The following is a 25,553-nucleotide window of genomic DNA, read 5'->3' on the forward strand; positions in this document are numbered from 1 at the left end:
CTTACGGCTCTCAGGTGAGTCCCCCAGCAGGAGCCGTGCAATCCTCCTCGTCCAGCACCGGATGTCCTGCCAGCGTTTCCTCACCTGAGACAGGCTCCGCCTCCGACCCTCTGTACCCCTCACGGCACTGACGGCTTCCCTCCAGATCTCCCCCTTGGCAATGGCGCCTACCTGTGAGGATGCAAAAGAGAGAATACATTAATCCACATGAGCAAAGACACAGAGACACACATATAGAACAATCCTCATTATGAACAGGCCATGGTATGCATGCAACTAATTGCACCTTTGTCATAGGGACATTATCCACTGTGGAAGGCCAAATGCACTACGTGCCAGTGAAAGCACACGGGTGGCATGAGGGGTACCACACACTCACTGACCAGGGATCACACTGTGCCTCACAGGCTACACCAGGATTATGTACAGCACCTCACAGCAGTCACCTGCCCCAGCACACTGATGCTACCTCAGCAGAGTACACAGACACACACAGGTACAGGACAATCACATGGCATTGCCAACTGCGGGTACACACCTCACTCTGCCCATGTGCCAGTAGACGGGGGTGTCACAGGTGTGGGGCTGGCTCAGCACGGCATGCACACAGCACTGCTCCCTGCTCACATCGGATGGCCAGGCCATATCCATCCCTCATGCTGCTTGTGTGCAACACTCCCCATATGCACTCACCCACATGACAGGGGACTAACACACACACCAATGTGCAGGGGACGAACACGGCCTTTGGACACTCACAGCACAGGTACACTGAACAAACACACATCCATGGGTACTGACACCTGTCACACTGGGGGGAACACAGGATCACATCAGGACTGTGGAACCAACATCCCCAGGAGGAGTATGCAGGCAGAATGTGGCATGCACCTTGCATTCATTGTCACAGTAGGCACTATGCAAGTGAGGAGTGCACACAGGAAACACAGCATGCTCTGCATGGGTGACATGAGGCCTTCCACACCCTGGGACCCACTCCAAACAACAGTGCATGTCTGTCACACATGGACACAATGCCAGAAGTCACTGTCACACAAAAGGGGCACAGTCTAAGCTAGTGGAGTCTGCACTCACCTGAACCCCTGGTCGACCATACAGGCTCTGGAACTGTGGGAGGATCACATCTATCAGGGCAAGGTTCTCCTCCTGGGTGAATGGCTGTGACCTCTCCACAGTCCTGGACATGGTGCCAGAGGAATCACTATCAGCAGCAGTGGTCATGGATGAATGGATGTGCAGGCAAGTGCTCTCTCATGGGACCTGGCTGCCTTATATATGCCTGGCTGGCCTGTTCATGTATAGGAGTACAGATTGATTGGTCAGTCACATTAGCATCCTACGTTTCATCCAATCCCTTCAAACCTACCCCAGTGTGTGGCTTTGCATGGTTTCAGTTTTGATAATGATGTCAAGTCAACATCCACATTGCAACAATGTAGATTCTTTCAAACTGACTTCTGTACGGTCCGGATCACAATATGGGCGCTGGCGTATGCGTACGCCACAGTAGTACGGACTGTACAAGCGCTTGTGCGGTCCGGATCACAATATGGGCGCACAGCATACGCCAGCGCCCATATTGTGATCCGGACCGCACAAGCGCGTGTACAGTCCGTACTACTGTGGCGTACGCATACGCCAGCGCCCATATTGTGATCCGGACCGCACAAGCGCGTGTACAGTCCGTACTACTGTGGCGTACGCATACGCCAGCGGAAATATTGGCCCAGGGACCCTATACACGCGCTCCGAGCGTATGTACGGTGCGTTTCACAACTGTCAGTGGTGACAGGCGGCACACAGACAGGAATGGAGCGGACAGGTATTGCCAAGGGTGGACACCAATGCATTGTCTGTGCAATACCACATGTGTGTGACACAGGTGTGTCAGGATGTGATGTGGCACTTTACCCCTGAGGTGTGGGCAAAGCACATGTACGATGAGCTGTGTACACATGTCGTGTGTGATGGTGCGCATTGTACCACACATCCCCTGCACTCCTTTGACATGTGTGCATGTCGTACACACTAGTGGAGCCATGAGTCACTTGCATGTCCCAGTCACGGACACCCGCACCTGTCCCCTGATGCCAGGTACACGGAATATTACACATGACACGTGTATGGCTGCGTTGCACGCTGCAACCATGTCATGTGTGTGGCATGTCTTTCCATGATTTTGCTGTAGGTGTGTGGTTCAATGCGTCAGCAGTTGCTGCTGCCAACATGTGTCTGTGTGTCGATGGGCATGGCACACTGTTCCGCACACCAGCCCACATATGTGATTTGCCATGAGGTGTGTATGTATCCAACTACACGGAGTATCAACACAAGTACCTATCCACATGCTCCCTATGTATGTTCTGTCTCGACATGTACTCCTCAAAGGCAATGTGTGTGGCCTGTCCTATTCCTATGACATGTGACCAGTGCATATCGCATCCAACTACCTGTCTGTACCATACGCATACTACTTCTGCACATGTGTGGATGTCTGTGAATCCTGTGATGCGTGTGCATGTTCACTTACACTGGCCCACAGCTAGTCTCATGCCATGTCATCGTGATCTTGCCCCCCTCCGTTAGTGGCTGTCCCTTGGTAGGAGTGTCACCTGACTGGCGTACGTGTCCAGGAACTGTGGCACAGACCTGACTCACAACGTGGCATATGTGTATTGGCTGTGTAACATGTGCTCAGTGCATTGACGATGTTGTTGTACAGTGCTCACTCTTAGGTGTTCCTTCCATTTCACTGCAGGGCTCCGCCTCTCCCTCGACGTATGCCAGACATTGCTGCCCTGCATGAACGGGACTGTATACGCCGCTACAGATTCAGCCAACGGTTGATTGATGAGTTGACTGGCCGGCTGGAAGCACAACTCCTCCCGCGCCACAGGTATCCCAGTGCACTGACACCCAAGTTGAAGGTGATGGCATCCCTACATTTCCTTGCCACGGGTACGTTCCAACATACCATTGCTGATGTCGGGGGCATGTCCCAGACGATGTTCAGCCGTGTTCTGCATGATTTCTTAGAGGCCATGTTGGTTCACCTGGATGAGTACATTAAATTCCCAAATCGTGAGCAGTTGACAGATGTCAAGCGTGAGTTCTATGCCCTGGGAGGGATGCCCCATGTCATTGGGTCCATAGATGGGACACATGTTGCGTTGGTACCACCACAGGCACAGGAGGTGGTGAATAGGAATCGCAAACATTATCACTCCATTAATGCCCTTGTGGTGTGTCTGTCCAACATGGTGATTTCACATGTCTGTGTTCGCTTTCCAGGATCAGCACACGATGCCTTCATCATGAGGCGTAGCAGGGTGCCTGAAATGATGCTGCAGCTGCGGAACGAGCGAGCATGTATTGTTGGTGGGTACACTCTGGCAGTTCAGTGTTTGGCGTCATCTTCCAATCTCACTGCCTGTGCTGACACACTTCTGTCCATGATGTTTCCTTGTAGGGGACGCTGGCTATCCCAACATGCCATGGCTGATGACGCCTGTCCGCAACCCCAGCACGGCTGCCGAGCACCGCTACAACAACGCACATGGGCGGACCAGGAGAGTCATTGAGAGGACGTTTGGACTTCTGAAGAGCCGATTCCGGTGCCTCCACAAGACCGGCGGAGCACTCCCATATGCCCCGGTGAAGGTGTGCAAGATCATCATCGTCTGCTGCATGCTGCACAACATGGCAGTGGAGGAAGCTGTTCCACTCATACTGGATCAAGATGACCAGGACCATCCACCCGTGGAGGATGAAGGCCTTGGTGACGGGGCAAGTGATGTGGAGGAGGAGGAGGCTGTGGAGGACATGCGGAGTCGGCTCATACGCAACTTCTTTGCTTAGTGGTGAGTTCCAGTGTCTGAGTGTGCACGCATTGGGCCGTGTGTGGTATGTGTTGCAATGTGTGTGTCCATCTGCATGTCTGCCAAGTGAGTCAGTGGTGTGTATTGAAGTGTCACTCAAGTGATGGCGCAATGGAAGGATGTTGTCTGAGGGTCATCATTGTCACCTGTCATGTTAACAACATGATACGTGTTGAGTACATGCTTGCGGATGTGCTCCTTTGTGCTGAATCCTTGTGTGTCTCTCTTCCACAGGTCCATGTGCATGCTGTCTGCTGGTGGCATTGTTGTGCTCCTGCTACTCCTCATGAACACAGCAACATGTGCTGATTCAGCGTCACATGCACGGGCAAGTGTTGAAATCTCCTTAGGGTAAGGGATGCCTCACGTCGTTTTGGGTGTGTGAATTGTTTGTAGTCTGTGTGCACTTCTCCGGTTCATGTGTGTTCCATTTGCATACATGGTGATCCTACATGGGGAACATGACATGGGGCAGGCTTCACCTGGAGCCATGCTCAGACTTGGTGACTGTCATGTGGCAGGGGATTGGGGATTGTGATGAGGCCATCATTGTGTGTAACACTGGCCTCGGAAACATACAGGTTGCACCGGGTTGACATGGTGTGTGATTGCCCCATCAGGGCCTCAATGGTGTATAGCGGCCTCTCCGTGGCAGCAGGGGGTGTTTAGCTGTTATCCGTCACTTGTGTGCCAGGTCAATGGGATGCCAGCATCTGTGTTGCAATGGGGGGTGCCAGTGTTGCTCCCACATGTTCATCCACATGACCTGTGTATGTGTTGACAGAGTATCATTGTCATTCCAACACACATGACTAATAAATTTGTCCCTCTGTCTCCAAGGTGCCTCTTCCCTGTCAATGGTGCCCTGTTGCCACTGTGCGTGCGGCAGGTCTGGCATAGTTTTCATAGGTGGTGCATATGTGTCTATGTGTAGAGTGACAAGATGCTAGGGGTTTGTCAGGGAGTGGGAACTGTATTATGCACAAGATGCACAGTTACATCCACCTCAATGCAAGAGAGACCATCCCCCAGGGCAACTACTACATCCGTGTCGAATCCTACCCTGCAGTCTACGGACATGTGCCTTACGACTCCCATGGTACTTGTCCATATCCGGAGTGCATCTGCACAGCTCTGCTACTGCGTCGGGCAACCAGGCCACATCAACGTCCAAACGGGATGGGGGGAATGTTTCACAGGCAGCTGCAGGATGACCTTCTCGATCCACGCCCACACTCATGATGCAGCCCACAACCCCAACACAACCATGTGGCACTGTGATCCTAAACTGCATTCTGGCATCTCCATGCATCCAACCTTGGCCTAGCCACCATTCTCAACATCCGCCTGACGCAAGCATGCTGCACATTGTAGGGACACATGTCTAGACATACCTGGGAGCGGCAAGCCAGGTCACTCCACATGATCCCTGACCTCTGCGCATGACTGTTGCTCCCCTGAATGTGTCTGTAGCCACAGTTGTGCGGGAACCACTCAGCTGGTTGGGCCCAGCACAGGTGAGTATGGTACTCCATGTTTGTATCAGATGAGACATTGGGACCCATGTGTGTCCTGGGCAAGACTGCTACCCCACGGTTTGGATGGTTGGAGTTAATTCTGAGATCAGGCATGCTTTGACTGTACGACACACACATGTATTGTAATAATGTAGAATCACGGCATCATCTTGTAAGTGTGATTAATTTATTTGTGGTGGGGTACGGGTTTGTGGGGATGACAAGAGGTGCACAGCGGGAGTGTAGAATCCAAAGTTCACTGGGGGAGTTGGTATCCTTGCCGTAGCAAAATGTCAGAGTCCATGCCACAGTCTTTGTCAACATAGGTCAGACAGTGACCAGCAAGTCCATGTGGCAGAGAATGTCATGTGCTGCTATTGGGCCAGAGGGCCAGGTGCCAGGCCAGGTGACCTGGGAGATGGTGATGTTCTGCTGACTCTCACAGTCTTTTTCGTGGACGACCCACCTTCCTGCGGGGACCCTCGGAAGCAGTCCGTGACGATGTCTGTGACGCTCCGTCGGATGAATCCTCCTCCTCCTGATCCCTCCCTGTGTCTGGTAATGGCCTTCGCCTGGTGCCACAGGGAGGGTTGCCCATGTTGTCGGCAATCCGACGGAGTACACCGGTCATTTGGGTTTGCACCGCCACGAGCTCAGCCTGTCTATCCTCCATCCTTCCTTGGTGTTGCAGTTGACAGGCATGTTGCTGGGACTGCAGGGTCTTCATCTCCTGGAGGGTCCCCTTGATGTCATTGAGGGTGGACGCAATCTGGTCCATGCCCCTGGTGTCACGCCGGTATGTATCCAGGATGTTGCTGACCTGGGACACTACCGGGTCCTGAGCTGCCTGGTCAGGTTCGCGCCTCCGCCGTCCTCCACTCCCGCCACCCCTGCCCACGTGCACCTGGCCTGCCGTTGTGGGTGCATCGGGTCTCCGGGACCCCTGAGGGATGGCATCTGCGTTGCCGCCTGCCTCCTCCTGGGTGCCCGGAGGACCGTGTCCCTCCTGGGCAGACTGGCTGGGTGGTCGTGTGCGGGCAGGGCTCCTGGACGTCTCCTGGGATGTGGCTGGAATGGGGGTGGTGGTTGGCACAGTTGTACCTGACGCAGGTGCTGCAGGTGGTTGGACACCAGAGGGGCCAGGTTGGTCTGCGTCATCCACGGAGTGGTGAGAGTCATCGCTGGCGGTGGGGTCCTCATCCCGCGGAGCCTGGTCCTGTGAGACTTCCCCCCCAGTGTTGGGGGGTGTTCGTCGACGTTGACCTGTGTGTGAGAGAGACAATGTTAACGGTGTCACATGTGGCATCCATGTTGCATGCATTTCTGATTTGGCACTCTTCCTCTGGGTAGTTGGATCTGTCCTGCATTCCTCTCACAGTGCACTTGTGCATGGCTATGTCCCTTGGCCACAGCTGTCAGGGCTTTACGCATGTGTGAGACACAATCTTAGTTGATGCATCTATTTGGGTACACAGTCAGCAGTGTGGTGTGCGGGCGTAGCGAGCCATGCAGAGGCGCCTTACGTGTTGCACTGTATGTGGCCAAATGGTGTTTTGGCAAGGCAATTTAATGTTGCAGGTAGGGGACTGAAGCATTTGTGACAGGGTTCTTACCGACACAGTGGGTGGGTATACTGGGTGTGTGGTTAGGTCTGTGCCTGCAGCACGGATGGACTCGTGCACAGATTGACACATGGACCGGTCTTCATCTACGGAAGGGGGGGTTGAGGCACTGCCAGACCTGGTCTGCATGCACACAGTCCACCGGCTGACGAGTGGGCATGGCCACACCACCCAAGGGTGATTTAGTCTCCCTGTGTCTCCCTTCCTCCCTCCCTCTGTCACCCTCCTCCCTCCCTCTGTCGGTCTCCCTCTGTCACCCTCCTCCCTCCCTCTGTCGGTCTCCCTCTGTCACCCTACTCCCTCCCTCTGTCTGTCTCCCTGTGTCCCCCTCTGTCTCCTTCCCTCTCATTCCCCCTCTCCCTCCCTCTCTTTGTCACTCTCTGTCACCTCAGGCCAGCTTCCTGGGCACACACAGTTAGCCGGTCTTTGAATGGCCATTGGCTTGTTCATGTGAGTTAGTCCCTGTTCTCCGGGCACCCATTGGGCAGTGTGTCTGAGTGTAGGCTGCTGCTGTGGCGGTGTGTGCTGAGACTCTATCAGAGCGATGCATCTTCATTGTCTGCTGTTATGTGCAAATTGTGCCTTCAGACCCATGGCATCCTGCATGGCAGCCACCATTTGCAGGCAAGACAGTACTGTGTGGGTACACACAGTTTGTATGGCTGTGCCCTGGGCCATATGGGCTGAGGGCATTGTTGTGTGCTTGTGAGTTGCTCAATGTTAGTTTTGCTGCCCCCACTCCCAGCATCGACCACATCCTGTGTTGTGTTGGTGTTTTGTGTGGCCTGTGACTTGGCATGGCCCTGATTGATGCATGGGGCATGGAGGCGCTAGTGGCATGTGTGTGTTTGTGGAGTGTTGTTGTGTCCGGTGGTGGCTTGGGGGGGGTGGCATGCATGATTGATTGTGTATGGCATCCCCCCCATGTGAGGTGAGTTGTTTGTGTACTCACCAGGGTCTGGGAGTCCTGGCAGTCCGTGTAGTCCCTCCACCGCCAGCATGGACATCACCTTCTCCTCCCAGGGATGGTATTGTACCGGTCTGGGGGGCGGCCCTCCTCCAGTGATGTTCCCCTGGTTGTGATTGTCAGTCATCTTCCTCTTGACCGTCCTCCGCAGATCGTACCACCTGGATTGGCACTCGTGCCTGGTCCTTCTGGTTGTCCCAACAGCATTCACAGAATCGACGATCCTCTGCCACATGGCGGTTTTTTCGGATATGCTGGTCTGTCTGACCAATGTCCCAAAGAGCTGTGGCTCGACTCTGAGGATTTCGTCGACAAGGTTCTCCAGCTCCTCCTTTGTGAACTTTGGATTCTTGGTGGTGGACATGGCGTGGGGTGTGGGTGTGGATGGTTGTGGGGGTGTGGGTGTGGATGGCTGTGGGTGTGTGGGTGTGGTAGTGGAGGTGTGTGTGTGAATGTGATGAGGGGGTGTTTGTGTAGGTGGTTGTGTGAAGGTATGCAAGTGTGAGGTTCAAGTATGGTGGTGTGGGTCGTCTGTGGGCTCTGGCAGCAGTGGGTCTGTTGCAAAGGCTCATGGTTTGTGTGTGTGGTCCATTTTTATTGGTCCATTTGTGGGTGTGGCTGTGTTTGAAATTTGTGTGGGTGTGTTATGAGGAGTGATTGAGTTTTGGGCGTCTGTGTGGCAGTTTGGCAGTTGCAGGTGAGTGTATGTGATGTTTGTGGGGTTGTTGGGCATGTTTGGTGGTGTGGGGAAACTCTACTTGACTCTCCTTGTGTAAATATGGTTTGTCCGGGTTCAGTACGTGTTTTTTTGGCGTCAGTACGGTCCGTACATGCACTGGTGGGGGTGCGGTCCGTACATTCCCTGGTGGGGTGGTGGTTCGGTGCGTACTTACACGGCTGGGGTGGGGGTTTGGTGCGTACATACACGGCTGGTGGTTCGGTGCGTACATACACGGCTGGGGTTGGGGTTTGGTGCGTACATACACGGCTGGTGGTTCGGTGCGTACATACACGGCTGGGGGGGGGTTCGGGGGCGTACATACACGGCTGGTGGTTCGGTGCGTACATACACGGCTGGGGTTGGGGTTTGGTGCGTACATACACGGCTGGTGGTTCGGTGCGTACATACACGGCTGGGGGGGGGGTTCGGGGGCGTACATACACGGGTGGTGGTTCGGTGCGTACATACACGGGTGGGGGTTCGGGGGCGTACATGCACGGGTGGGGGTTTGGTGCGTACATACACGGGTGGTGGTTCGGTGCGTACATACTCAGGTGGGGGTTCGGGGCGTACATACACTGCTGGGGTGGGGGTTGGGTGCGTACATACACGGGTGGGGGTTCGGTCCGTACATACACGGGTGGGGGTTCGGTGCGTACATACTCTGCTGGGGTGGGGGTTTGGTGCGTACATACACGGGTGGGGGTTCGGGGCGTACATACACGGCTGGGGTGGGGGTTTGATGCGTACATACACGGGTGGTGGTTCGGTGCGTACATACACGGCTAGGGGGGGGGGTTCGGGGGCGTACATACATGGGTGGTGGTTCGGTGCGTACATACACGGCTGGGGGTTCGGGGGCGTACATACACGGGTGGGGGTTCGGTGCGTACATACACTGCTGGGGTGGGGGTTGGGTGCGTACATACACGGGTGGGGGTTCGGTCCGTACATACACGGGTGGGGGTTCGGGGCGTACATACTCTGCTGGGGTGGGGGTTTGGTGCGTACATACACGGATGGGGGTTCGGGGCGTACATACACGGCTGGGGTGGGGGTTCGGTCCGTACATACACGGGTGGGGGTTCGGTGCGTACATACTCTGCTGGGGTGGGGGTTTGGTGCGTACATACACGGGTGGGGGTTCGGGGCGTACATACACGGCTGGGGTGGGGGTTTGATGCGTACATACACGGGTGGTGGTTCGGTGCGTACATACACGGCTGGGGGGGGGTTCGGGGGCGTACATACACGGGTGGTGGTTCGGTGCGTACATACACGGCTGGGGGTTCGGGGGCGTACATGCACGGGTGGGGGTTCGGTGCGTACATACACTGCTGGGGTGGGGGTTGGGTGCGTACATACACGGGTGGGGGTTCGGTCCGTACATACACGGGTGGGGGTTCGGGGCGTACATACTCTGCTGGGGTGGGGGTTTGGTGCGTACATACACGGATGGGGGTTCGGGGCGTACATACACGGCTGGGGTGGGGGTTTGGTGCGTACATACACGGGTGGTGGTTCGGCTGGGGGGGTTCGGGGGCGTACATACACGGGTGGTGGTTCGGTGCGTACATACACGGCTGGGGGGGGGTTCGGGGGCGTACATACACGGGTGGTGGTTCGGTGCGTACATACACGGGTGGGGGTTCGGGGGCGTACATGCACGGGTGGGGGTTTGGTGCGTACATACACGGGTGGTGGTTCGGTGCGTACATACTCAGGTGGGGGTTCGGGGCGTACATACACTGCTGGGGTGGGGGTTGGGTGCGTACATACACGGGTGGGGGTTCGGTCCGTACATACACGGGTGGGGGTTCGGTGCGTACATACTCTGCTGGGGTGGGGGTTTGGTGCGTACATACACGGGTGGGGGTTCGGGGCGTACATACACGGCTGGGGTGGGGGTTTGATGCGTACATACACGGGTGGTGGTTCGGTGCGTACATACACGGCTGGGGGGGGTTCGGGGGCGTACATACACGGGTGGTGGTTCGGTGCGTACATACACGGCTGGGGGTTCGGGGGCGTACATACACGGGTGGGGGTTCGGTGCGTACATACACTGCTGGGGTGGGGGTTGGGTGCGTACATACACGGGTGGGGGTTCGGTCCGTACATACACGGGTGGGGGTTCGGGGCGTACATACTCTGCTGGGGTGGGGGTTTGGTGCGTACATACACGGATGGGGGTTCGGGGCGTACATACACGGCTGGGGTGGGGGTTTGGTGCGTACATACACGGGTGGTGGTTCGGCTGGGGGGGGGTTCGGGGGCGTACATACACGGGTGGTGGTTCGGTGCGTACATACACGGCTGGGGGGGGTTCGGGGGCGTACATACACGGGTGGTGGTTCGGTGCGTACATACACGGGTGGGGGTTCGGGGGCGTACATGCACGGGTGGGGGTTTGGTGCGTACATACACGGGTGGGGGTTCGGTCCGTACATACACGGCTGGGGGTTCGGGGCGTACATACCAGGGTGGGGTGGGGGTTCGGTGCGTACATACACGGCTGGGGGGGGGTTCGGGGGCGTACATACACAGGTGGTGGTTCGGTGCGTACATACACGGCTGGGGGTTCGGGGGCGTACATACACGGGTGGGGGTTCGGTCCGTACATACACGGGTGGGGGTTCGGGGCGTACATACTCTGCTGGGGTGGGGGTTCGGTCCGTACATACACGGGTGGGGGTTCGGGGCGTACATACACGGCTGGGGTGGGGGTTTGGTGCGTACATACACGGGTGGTGGTTTGGCTGGGGGGGGTTCGGGGGCGTACATACACGGGTGGTGGTTCGGTGCGTACATACACGGCTGGGGGGGGTTCGGGGGCGTACATACACGGGTGGGGGTTCGGTGCGTACATACACGGGTGGGGGTTCGGGGGCGTACATGCACGGGTGGGGGTTTGGTGCGTACATACACGGGTGGTGGTTCGGTGCGTACATACTCAGGTGGGGGTTCGGGGCGTACATACACTGCTGGGGTGGGGGTTGGGTGCGTACATACACGGGTGGGGGTTCGGTCCGTACATACACGGGTGGGGGTTCGGGGCGTACATACTCTGCTGGGGTGGGGGTTCGGTCCGTACATACACGGGTGGGGGTTCGGGGCGTACGTACGCGGGCGGGGGGGGTGGTGGGGTGTTCGGCGCGTATGCGGGCACATGTCTCCATGGTTGCTATGGGAGTTCGGTTCGGACGGTGTTTTTTGCGTACGGTTGTGAAATGGGGAGGACGGGAGGGATCGTACTTGCGCAGTCGGACTTTATTTTTCCGCACGGTGGGTTTCTCGCCCGGGGACGTGTCGGTGACTTTTCCCGACCCGAGGACGTGTGGGGAAATCTTCCCAATGCGATTCGTATGGACTTTTTTCCGTTCGATTCGTACTTGGCAGTTTGTACGCTACTTTGACGATTCGGACGGAAAAAAATCCGGATACGAGTCGGACGGGGAATTTTTTTACCGGATCGGAATTGCCACCTTAGTGTAGTATTTATCTTTGCTCTTGTATTTCCGTCGACAGTATTTTCCACACCGATGACTTTGGAAACGTAAAACTTGCTCCTTTAACTTTTTCTCTTCTGTGCTTTTTGGTATAGCACATGTTGCATATTCTTCAATGTAAGATAACACTGCTTCGTCAGTATCTGTTCCAAACTTTGGGGCATCCTTGATCCACAACAGCATATGAATATGAGGAGCACCTCTTGCCTGGTACTCTTTTCTCCAAAAGAAATCCACTACTTCTCCAAGAGGTGGATTTTTTTTATTGCAGATGAAGGACATCATAGCCTCAAATCTATGATTGAAATATCTGCAAACATTAACCGGATCCAATGAGCACAGTTCTCCTGCTGTCTTGTATTCAATGTTTTTAATGTTTGAATTTGCCTCTCGTAGAAAATCCAGTAAATCATCCCAAGCGTACTCAGCACAGCTTAGGGTAAGGAACCATGTTGGTGTTCCTAAATTCCGTAACATGCATTTTAATTCACCATGGAGTCGGTACCAATATTCATTTGTCCCACGCTGACAAGCCATCAGATTGATCAGTTGTGTTTCCAAATGATCATCTTGGTGCTGCACTTTCTCCATAAAATCCTTAGCAGACACATTTTGTAAATGTACTCCACTTTTTAAAATGTGATTTACTGCATAAGATAGTGCAGACAAGTCGCTTTCAAATAAAAGATGGAACAAATAAGGAATACTTTGTCGAAATCTGGGATCTTCTGCATATAGTCTTGTAGTCCGATACTCAGAAGCTGGAATCTGTTCTGGACGTTCATCGTATCGTCCTCCTTTTCCTTTAGGAAACAGCTGGGGAAAACATCGAGCTTCCAAGCTCTCCTCCCATACACTCACGGGAGTTCCTTTTGCTTTCTTCATCTGAAACAGATCAATATTGTCTCCCATAACTTCTTTTGAATGTAGAGGATGTATGCTAAAATGTTCATAAATTTCTTCTTCCTTTGACTTGTCCACTTTTTCAATTTGTCCAGTTGGTGTTTCTGTGTCTTCTTGTAAATCTTCTTCTTCTTCTTCTATATAAATTGATTCATACCATTTGTTATTCCTTTTCAAATACAAATTTGCTCTTTGTACTTTCCGTACATCTACCAGCTCCTGCCAAATCTTCTTATTCTTTGTAGGTACACCATTAACCATAATAACTAATGGTTCAGTTTCCAAAGTATCTGCATCAATAGTTTCCATATTTTTTTTCAAATCCAAGGGCAAATACACGACTCTACCTTTTAAACCTCTCAGTAAATCTGAAGGAGGTAATTTACCAGTTTTGGGCTCCATACGTACTATGGTCTGGAACGGATGAACACATTGAATAAGTATAGACTCATATGTATTTAATTCAGAAAGTTCGGCAGGAATAACATCCAATTCTAAATTATTATGTACAGCTCTGGTTGGCATTCTATTTTCCTCTAACTTGTTGTAACAGTATTTACAAATACGCTGATCTTCACCCAATTCAAAACAATTTTCAAGAAATATATATGTGGCAAAATCCGTCCACTTATAATTATCTTCATTTTCACTCTTTCTGTAGAGATAAACATTCCTAGTTTGTTTTCTATAATGAGTTCTGCGGCAACAAATATAAGTTATATTTGGTCTTTCATTAGAGATTTTTGCAAATTTTGTTATGTGATCATTAAATGTTTTACTTACAGAGGGTTCTACATTCTCTTCCACTTCTTCCTCATTTACTGTGTCCTTTTCTGCACTGTCTTGTTCAGGACCAAAGTAACAAAACTGAATTTCATCAATAACCTTCTCTACATCTGATACCGATCCACGGAACAGAGCCCTATTCAATTCATCTAACTTTATTGCTGGACTTTTAGCAAAATACAACCGTCTCACAAACTTTCTCATTTCAGTATGATGAACAGCCAGCATCCTAAAATGATGGAAAACACTGTTACACACTTTTCTAGATAGACAAGCCAGAGAATGACCCTGCAAACCAGTATTCTCTCTCACTCTGCATGGATCTAGACTTTGAAGCACCTTAATCTTCTGTTTTACACTTTTTTTACTATATTCTCTTAGAAACTCACGAAATTTATCAATAGATTCCTGACGCACAGTGAAAATACTACTACAATTCCAAGTGTACACCGGGGCTTTAGGACGTCTCCCCATAGCCTCATCCGCCATCACTTGTACCTCATCTCTTGGAACCATTATCTCCTTCTCCATTATGCAACCATTTTTCACTTCATAAGCACGACCACTGGTGTCAACTGCATGCAGCAAACTATTACTTTGAAAATAACTCTCTTCATTAAAAAAAGGTTCACTACTTGAACTATGCATCCATTCTCCTAAAAACACTTTACAAAAGTTTGTTCTTTTCACTACTCTTTTCCTTTTGCTTTGTGATTTCAGTACATTAACCATTTTATCTAATGTACGCATCCTATTCAAAATTAAAATGAATAGTTTCCTTTTTAATTCTAATGCCTTTACTGCAATGGCTTCAATTCTTTTTTTCTCTTGTAATATTTTGCCTTTTTCTTATATTTCTTCACATCCTTTATCAAATTGGACATAACTCTTCTCTGAAACATTTTTCTACGTATCTCTTTAAACGCTGTTTTTCTGTTTAAGTTAATCTTTGGTATTGCAGAAGGTATATTTGCATTAACTAAATTCTCAATTTTTTCCTGTTCTTTTCTATTGAAAACATTCTTTCCAGTACAGACATTTTGTACATTTTTCCTTTTTTTGAAGATGTTCTTTAAAAAATCTTTTGTCTGCTTACCAGAAGACTTTCTCTTTTTCCCAACATGAGCATCTCCAACTAACTTAGGTCCTCCAGTTGTCTTCAAATATAGTTTTTTTTTTGTGGTTTTTCCTTACTCTGGATTTTGTAGGCATCTTAAATTTTGTTCACTGCTCTTCAGCAATACCTGAAAAAAACTAAAAAAAAAAATCCTTTTTTATATTTAAATATATTACTACTTTTTTTATGATCTTTTCAAATCTTAAAATACTAAGTACCCCTTTCCTAGAAGTGAAAATCACAATAACACCTTCACAAATTAAATATCTAAAAACAATTCCTGTGTGCACACAGAGTCATGCTTTGAAATTAGGCAGAAAACGAAATTTCTTTGCCAATTGGAAAGCACACATTCTACTACTTTTTTGGCAAGTGATAAGTACTTTTACAGACTGACACATTTTGAATCCACTTTTCAGATTCTGATAAAAGCACATGTCCAAACTGCTTTTTGAGACCAGCACCATGTGTAACCTGGGTGACTGACTACACTCCAGCAAGGGCAACCAGCCTTAGTGATGCTGAATGTATTTGCATTACTGACTGCAACCTCAAACCCAACTCGGTTGTGAATACTGTGCATGATTCCACAGGATAAGCAGCTGGGTGTGTGCTAAGAGTCTGCTTCTGCATAAAAAAATAGCTCCCCCTTTCCATCTAATGCAAATGTAAAATCACCAGAGCAATACCAAACAGATTTCTGAGACCAGCAACATGTGTAACCTGGGTGACTGACTACACTCCAGCAAGGGCAACCAGCCTTACTGATGCTCAATGTATTTGCATTACTGACTGCAACCTCAAACCCTAAAAGTATTCCTCATTTATACCACTACACCTTAATTTATGGTGCAACATAGTCCATATTATTTTACATGTTTGTATTTGCATTACTAAGTGCAACCTCAAACCCCACTCGGTTGTGAATACTGTGCATAATTCCACAGGATAAGCAGCTGGGTGTGTGCTAAGAGTCTGCTTCTGCATAAAAAAATAGCTCCCCCTTTCCTACTAATGCAACTGTAAAATTACCAGAGTAGTACGCAATAAATCTCTGCCTGTAATTCCTCTTTGCACACGGAGTCATGTTTTCATATTAGTCTGAAAACGTAATTTCTTTGCCAATTTGAAACCACACTTACTACTCTTTTTTTTGGCAAGTGATAAATTCACTTTTCAGATTCTTAAAAAAGCACATGTCCAAACTGCTTTTTCAGACCAGCAACATGTGTAACCTGGGTGACTGAGTACACTCCAGCAAGGGCAACTAGCCTTAGTGATGCTGAATGTATTTGCATTACTGACTGCAATCTCAAACCCCACTCGGTTGTGAATACTGTGCATGATTCCACAGGATAAGCAGCTGGCTGTGTGCTAAGAGTCTGCTTCTGCACAAAAAAATAGCTCCCCCTTTACATCTAATGCAAATGTAAAATCACCAGAGCAATACGCAATAAATCTCTGCCTGTAATTCCTCTTTGCACACAGTCATGTTTTCATATTAGTCAAAAAACAAAATTTCTTTGCCAATTTGAAAGCACACTTACTACTCTTTTTTTTGGCAAATGATAAGTACTTTTACAGTCTGACACATTATGAATCCACTTTTTAGATTCTTAAAAAAGCACATGTCCAAACAACATTTTCAGACCAGCAACATGTGTAACCTGGGTGACTGAGTACACTCCAGCAAGGGCAACCAGCCTTAGTGAAGCTGAATGTATTTGCATTACTGACTGCAACCTCAAACCCCACTCGGTTGTGAATACTGTGCATGATTCCACAGGATAAGCAGCTGGTTGTGTGCTAAGAGTCTGCTTCTGCATAAAAAAATAACACCCCCTTTCCATCTAATGCAAATGTAAAATCACCAGAGCAATACCAAACAGCTTTCTGAGACCAGCAACATGTGTAACCTGGGTGACTGACTACACTCCAGCAAGGGCAACCAGCATTAGTGATGCTGAATGTATTTGCATTACTAAGTGCAACCTCAAACCCCACTCGGTTGTGAATACTGTGCATGATTCCACAGGATAAGCAGCTGGGTGTGTGCTAAAAGTCTGCTTCTGCATAAAAAAATAGCTCCCCCTTTACATCTAATGCAAATGTTAAATCACCAGAGCATAACGCAATAAATCTCTGCCTGTAATTCCTCTTTGCACACAGAGTCATGTTTTCATATTAGTCTGAAAATGTAATTTCTTTGCCAATTTGAAACCACACTTACTACTCTTTTTTTTGGCAAGTGATAAATACTTTTACAGTCTGACACATTTTAAATCCACTTTTCAGATTCTTAAAAAAGCACATGTCCAAACTGCTTTTTCAGACCAGCTACATGTGTAACCTGGGTGACTGAGTACACTCCAGCAAGGGCAACCAGCCTTAGTGATGCTGAATGTATTTGCATTACTGAGTGCAACCTCAAACCCCACTCGGTTGTGAATACTGTGCATGATTCCACAGGATAAGCGCAGCTGGGTGTGTGCTAAGAGCCTGCTTCTGCATAAAAAAATAGCTCCCCCTTTCCTACTAATGCAACTGTAAAATCACCAGAGCAATACCAAACAGCTTTCTGAGACCAGCAACATGTGTAGCCTGGGTGACTGACTACACTCCAGCAAGGGCAACCAGCCTTACTGATGCTGAATGTATTTGCATTACTGAGTGCAACCTCAAACCCTTAAAGTATTCCTTATTTATACCAGTACACCTTAATTTATCGTGAAAACATAGTTCATATTATTTTACATGTTCCTCACATTTAAATTTCTCCCAAAACAGAAAATGATAAACACAACTTCAACAAAAGGAATTCCAATTCTATTATTCATTTCTTAATTTACCATATACATCCCCTCTCAAACTCTAAACTCACCTTTAAAATTAGTTAGCTGTGAAAGAAATGTGGCACTCAAACAGCAGATTATCAGAGCCAGGATCTCTGTTCTGTACACCTCTCTCCTCTCAGCAGAACCAGATAATGGCAATGTTTCCCTCTCTTTTTCCACACATATACATGTTAATTTCAAATCTCAGTGCTTCCCCCTTTTTTTCAAATGTAATCACACATTTCTATTGGTTGAAAACCAACCCTTTTCAAAAAGTACCCTTCCCCCAACTTGACTTCTGCCTAGTACCCTTCCCCCAACTTGACTTCTGCCTGCTACCATAGCAACAGCTCATGGAACACTGCTGTGTGGTGTCAGGTCAGAAGTTCAGCAGACAATGTTTCATTTTCAAAGTGCAAGAGTGCTTGACTTTTCAAACCTAACAGCAAATCCATAGTACTGTTCTTTGGTAACACATTTTTCTGTACCAATACAAAACATGCTTCTATAAATTTACACATACAGCCTAGTTTTTATTGTAGAATGGTATGAAACAGCCAATCAGTTTAAAAAAAAATATGTATGCCACCATTTCCAAACTGTCTTTCATTTCTTTTTACCATTCTACTGAATTACACCTCCTGAGTGCATCCAGTTCTCCTTTGAAGATGTTCACAGTGTGGATTGTAGGGCACAGCTATGTCTTCTGGAGTGAAAAGTATGCAGAGAAAACAGGTATGGTGAGAGACCTTGCTTTGCCAAATGTAGACATTAAATGGATTGGTCAGAGAGGGTTAAAGTGGCACCAATTGATGCCATTGGTGAAATCCTTCATGCAAATCCAACACCCTGACCTCATAATAGTGCACTGTGGTGGCAATGACCTAGGCACTTTGACTGGGGTAGGTCTGGAAATGCTTATGAAGGAGACCTTTGCACAACTGTTTTCACTTTTCCCTAAAACTGCCTTTGTGTTTTCTAACATATGCCAAAGGCAAAAATGGAACTGGTCCAATCATTTCTGTCCACAGATTGACAAAGCAAGAAAGCACGTCAACAAATCTGTTTCTGCTTTCCTCCGAGACTATGGTATGGGTTCCATTTACCACAACAACTTGCGTTACGACATGCAAGACATTTATAGAGGAGATGGTGTACACTTCAATGATGAAGGGAACAGAGTCTTCCTCTTGAACCTTAGAATCTGCATCGGTACTTACTTGTAGGTACCACTAAAAAATCACTTCATAAACACAACGGCTCTTTTTAGAGCCCCCTAATATCTAAACACTTAAATCTGCATTTCATTTCTTTTTTTATATTTTTTCTACCGTACGCGTATGGTAAGCTTACCGTAAGCTTACCGTACGCGTACCCCGCGATTTTTTTTAAAATTAATAAATGTTTTTTTTGTACTTTTCTGTCCTTCTTTGACCCCCTTTCAAATGTTATGGGGTCTGTAACTCTATTCCTTGCCCCCTTTTCAAGTTATCACCCTTTTTTTCTGAGTGAAACACACAAAATGGCGGCCGCCGCTTCCTGGTTTCGACCGATTCGAATGTTTACTAAGATCTAACAGCCAATCAGACTCGCGCTCGCGCACGTCACCGTACGCGTACGGTAAGCGCACCGTAAGCGCACCGTAAGCTGGCTCAGATATATATATTGATTTAAAGGCTATTTTCTCAGAATCTACTGAACAGATTTACACCAAACCTACAAAAGGCACTTCCTTGACCTGAGGACTACCTCTCTGCCAAATTTCATTTAACTCTGTTCAGCCGTTCGGGCTGTAGCTGTGTCTAAAGGTCCTATGGAAAAATGCATGGGAAAAACGCGTTTTGGGACCCCCTTTTATCTCAGCCCCCGCTTGACGAATCCCCCCGAGACTTTCAGGGTAGGAGCGGAGCGTAGCGCCCCACCTATTTTGAAAATTTCGCGAGGATTCGTCGACCGGCGCCAAAGTTATTCAAAATAGAATGTTGCGGTTTTCCTATGGTAAGAGGGTCCTAACTATAACTACCTACTGGCGACCGCCAGTAGGTAATATATATATATATATATAGTTTAACAACTAAGATGACATTTTAAAGAAATTATAACTATTTCCTGTTTTCTTCTCCAGAGCATTCCAATTTCAAGTAACAGTCCTGATAGGATTTAGTAGGAGTTATTGTAAAATGACCACAAAGCTGGAAGGTGGCTTTTGTGATTAGTGTGTTTTCTTTCTCTCTTTTCTAATCCCCTTTACCACTTTTGGTATGTTCAAAACCCCCAGTACATACTTGGGGAGGTTTGGACAGATCAAGGAGGGCAGATAGAAGTTTCAGCATTTTGGGATTACTATCACCCCCTCAGGACAGCTACAAGTACAGTTTAGTACATTTCAGCTGCAATGGAATAAGGGGCTCCTGTGCATCTTCCCTCTACTACTTCCCCTGCTACGTGTTCTGCTTAAATTGAACAAGGAACTCAAGCAAGTACACCTCACCAGTACCTCTCCTGCTGCATGCCCTGAATAAGATAAAGAATGACCAAGCCCAAATCATCCCAATTGTCCCATATTGGGTGTGGCACAGAGTGTGGCATCCAGAGCTTATGGCCATGAGCGTCTGTCCTCCGATCAAGATATTACTTTTTAGTGAGGGCCTCCTGTCTCAGGAACAGGGCAGGATCCTTAACCCAAATTTACACAATTTACCCCTCCATACATGGAGATTGAGCAGCGGCAATTGACTGCATTTGAGTTGCTACCTGAAGTGGTAGCCCTCATCCTCTTCAGAAGCCGTCCCTCTATGAAATTCATTTATGCTGGGCTCTGGGACATGTTTGTAACCCAATGTGGTGCCTAAAACACTGAACCATTGCAGGCTCTGCTGGGCAGACTTTTCATTGTTTTGTTTTTGCCCAGCAAAGCCTTGCATTGGGCACTGTAAAAGATCATTCATCAGCCTTTTCTGCGTTTGCTGGACCAATGTTCATGTTCAAATGACCTGTTATGAGATTTCTTAAGGGTTTGACACATGCTCCCTCACAAGCCGTTTATGGTGCCACATGGAGACCTTAATTTAGTCATAACATTCCTCATGTGCAAGCCATTCGAGCCTACGCACAGCTACTCACTATGTCTTATGACCTAGAAGACTGTCTTTCTCATTGTGATTACATCAATCTGTCTTGTAAGTGAAATGGAGATAGTATCGGTGCACCCGCCTTACACCATGTTTTTTCCAGACACACTGGTTCTGACTACTCTGGAGTCTTTCTTGCCAAAAAGTCATGCCTCCCTTCCACATGCTATTGGTGTTTCTGATCCACTTTTCTCCTTAGTTGTGTTTATCTTTGGTTTGGCAACAACCAATTCTACGATTTCCCATTATTTTACTCAATGTTTTGTATCTTCCCCAGCCCTGAAAAAGTCAGGGGATAGTTCCCTCATGTCACGAAACACGTGTTGGCTGGTTGTTTTTCGTTGTTGCATCATTAAATACATTTGAATAATACACTGGTATCGACCACAGATATTGGTACAATACGAGACATTTCAACCATTGTTATATCCTTATTACGTGTGCCCAGGACTGTGTTCTAATTATTGGAGTGGGTTCTTGATTCACATATTTACGGGGCTACAGGGTATTTCCCCTGACCTGGCAGCACGTGCATACTCTGAGCATAGTAGAAACCCCGCGAACTAGTCTGAGCTCCAATCTTCCTGTCTTTACTAAAAACCCCACACCGATATGAGCCTACAGATATGATCTGATTGGCTGCCACCACATCAACAAAGATGTGAAGGCAGCCATTTTAGGGCTCGGGCACTTAGTCACCTTCCTTGACAAAAAGTTCAAAAACAAATATAGGGGCAGAGAAGAGATACTCTGCACCCCTAGGACTGATTGAGGGGGGGTCCCAGAGGAACCCTCCAGGACCCAAAAAACGATTTTTATTTAAACAGAAGCACACTTTTAATAAATGAGCCCCCGGGGTGGACTAGGGCCCAGGGACGGTCGACGCGATTTATTTTTAAAGAATGGAGCACGTGGCCCCCCCTCCCTGAGCCTTATGGAGGTCCCGGGGACCCCATCCCCTGGCACATTATAAATATTTAGCGGAGAGGGGCATGTGGCCCCGGTCCCCAAGCCTTATGAATGCCCACGGACCACATCCCCTGGGCTGTTTTTAATTTTTAGGGGATGAGGGCATGTGGCAACCTCCCAGAGCCTCTTGGAGGCCCTGGGACCCCATCCACAGGGCCAAGTAATTTCATAAGGACTGGAGCACAAGCAGCCCTCCTCTGTTAACATCTTAGAGGCCCTGACGAACCCTCTGCACCCCTAGGACTGATTGAGGGGGGGTCCCAGAGGAACCCTCCCGGGCCCAAAAAACGATTTTTATTTAAACAGAAGCACACTTTTAATAAATGAGCCCCCGGTGTGGACTAGGGCCCAGGGACGGTCGACGCGATTTATTTTTAAAGAATGGAGCACGTGGCCCCCCCTCCCTGAGCCTTATGGAGGTCCCGGGGACCCCATCCCCTGGCACATTATAAATATTTAGCGGAGAGGGGCATGTGGCCCGCTCCCCAAGCCTTATGAATGCCCACGGACCACATCCCCTGGGCTGTTTTTAATTTTTAGGGGACGAGGGCATGTGGCAACCTCCCAGAGCCTCTTGGAGGCCCTGGGACCCCATCCACAGGGCCAAGTAATTTCATGAGGACTGGAGCGCAAGCAGCCCTCATCTGTTAACATCTTAGAGGCCCTGACGAACCCTTGCCCTACAGTCTAGTTTTACAATTTGAGGAGGGGATTTCTGGTCCCCCCCTCTGTGTGCTATTTACCGACCCTGGGGATGCCATTGCCTGGGGCCCGATGAGTGGTGCAGTGTCCCAGGGACCCCATCCTCCGGGACATTGCTTTGTTCCCTGCCCAGGATAGCGCGGGTAGGGAATATAAACTTTATTTCCTGCCCACACTCTCCTGGCCAGACAACACTGCTTTGCTTCCACTTGGGCGCGAGCAGGGAAAGCAGCTGCTCTCCTCCTGGGCAGGAGCAAGGGATAGAAGCCAGTCCCCTCCACCACCCATGAAGGGTGTGGGCTGGGTAGCCAGCAGTAGAAGTAGGGGCCTTGGGGCTTCATGAGTTGCCAGGTTGTGTGTGCCCCAGGTGGGGGCCGCTCATTTATTATTCACTGCTTCATTACAGAAACACAGTAATTCTCCTGGGTAATTGAATCCATGACCCCAGGAGAGATTACCAATTTTTTTTTTAAATCACTCTGAGCTCAAAATGTATGCTTTTCAGCTAGAATGCAGGGCACCCTTGTGGGTTCTATGGTTGCATTTTGTGGCCTGAAAACGGTTTAAAAAAAGACTCAATGGCATTTTTTTGTAGGGTTTTATTGGAAATATTTTATGACAATCACTTTTATTAAACATTGCAGGGTGTAAATAAAAAAAATATATATATCTCAGAGTTATTGGTGACTTTTTGACAAAGTGTGTAGGTATCCATTATATATGTTGATGGGCTGACCCCTTCATAAAGCTAGTAGACCTGCTTTTTATATTTGTGCGTTCCGACCCTTTGACAAAGTCAGAAGGACTGCCTTACTTAAAATGTCACCCTTTCCATCACAGTCAGATATGTGCGCCAGTGTGGCCTGCAGCCATGCCTTTTGCCCAACCCCATACTGTACACAGGCGTGTGTAACTAGGGCTTCCTATATATCTGTGGTTGATTGTTAATATGAACTAAGCTAACCATGAAGTGTCTGGTATAGGGTCAATGTTGCACATAACACATGCTTGCTACACCTAAGGGAGTTGTATCTGTGATGGCAATAATGATGCTCTATATTAATCTGAGCTTTTTTGTAACTACATTCATGCCTCCTCTGTCGTGCTAGTTTAGAGTGTAATATGTACAAAAGAAGATTGGACAATGTCATCAATGATGTCATTTTTAGATGTCATCACTGATGTAAATTATATCATAGAACAGTTCATGAGAGATGTAATATGCGAGGTCATAAACAGTGAGTGGCCGGGGGCGCAAGTTATCATTAGCTGTACTAACTATAACTGGTGAACTCCTGTGGTTTTGTGAGTTCAAAGCATTAATGTTGTCACTGACGTATTCACCTAACTATAACGTTTCTTTAATCTTTGTTTTTTTGTGAATATATATACACTGGAAAATCTTTCTTGAAAGTGATTATGGATGCATGCCAAGCTTTGCATGCCGTATGGACAAAGAGCCCTGCAGTCTACCACAAAGCCAATGACTAGGCTAGTGTGCTCGCAACCTCTCTTTACCTGTGCTGGCGTCCCACCCACCCTAGAGAGATTTAATTTAGCTGTGTTGGTCACTCTCGAGTGGCAATACATCCATATTTGACTATGGGAGCCTGCTCCATCCTAGGCCCTTTATATTTTGGTACACAGTTACTGGACTTCCTCTGCGTGTCTTACCAGAGAGCAGGCTTTTCGGAAATACTAACGTTCTTATTCACAGTTTCACCCTCTCATTTTTTTTTCAGAGCTGCATTATATGCCAAGTTTACTTATGCAAAAGTATTCCCCCAAGGGCTGACATTGTGTAAAGCCATGTATTCACATTTGGATATGTTTTCTGTTCTATGGCCTCCTCTCAATAATTTGCGTCCGACCAACTTATTTTCCCCGTTACTTCCTACCTAGGTGACATTTATTCACAAACGTTTAGTTCACATATTTACAACCGTGAAAAACATACAGACCAGGCAAACCGAGCAAGCAGATATAGTTAAATGCAGTTAGATTTTATCTATAATTTGGGGTCATACTAGTTAATGTTTTAGCCAGTTCAAAGGTCATGTGCTTTGTCGTTCTCCACCCCAGTCTTTCTGGAGAAACATCTCCCTTACCTCTGGTGCCTGGGGTCATTGTTTGGAGCCTAGTCCAGCGCTCCCCCGTTTTTGGTCCCAGAATCTTCTTCCTGCCAACAATGCATTGTTTGTAAACATACTGAATAATCAGTCTTACAAACTCTTGTAGCAAGAAACATTGTAAAATGGTCTGTCGTTTGCACCATCGTTTAAGTATGTAACATTTGCACAGTACGTTAAGGTATGTTTTCCCTTCAAGGGTACCAAAATATAGGGCCAGATGTATGAACACATTTTCCCATAGACACTGAATGGGTAAAACTGTTTGATACATCTGGACCATAGTTTAAAAAATATAATTTTGTCAATGCACTATAAAGGCATCCGTGATTATTAGATAATGCACAAACTGCATTTGAACGTATTTGATTCAAATAATTAAGGATTTTAAAATTACTTCTAAGACTTGAACATAGATAAGTGATTTGAAGAATTTCTCTATAGTCTGATCCTGTAAAAGTACGTAAAACCTAGGGGTCTGCTTCCTATAGGCTGAGCATGTAAAATATTTGTAATGCGCACAATATCATAATAGCCTGTTTATTAATCCCTGTTTAGGCAAAAAGCCCGTAATACCTCTGCTAGTCAATCCGAGTAAGTTTTTTGGGGTGATAAAACAGTTTTAAGGTTTTAGGGATGGGTAGTTTTTCTGGGTTGGTAAGAAGAAGCTGATCTGGACTAATGGAACAGTATACAGAGGCAATACAATTATGACTCATATATATCGATAGCTGGTTTGTAGTGTGG

The sequence above is a fragment of the Triturus cristatus genome, chromosome 4_2 (genome assembly GCF_964204655.1).
Source record: "Triturus cristatus chromosome 4_2, aTriCri1.1, whole genome shotgun sequence".
Taxonomy (NCBI): Eukaryota; Metazoa; Chordata; class Amphibia; order Caudata; family Salamandridae; genus Triturus; species Triturus cristatus.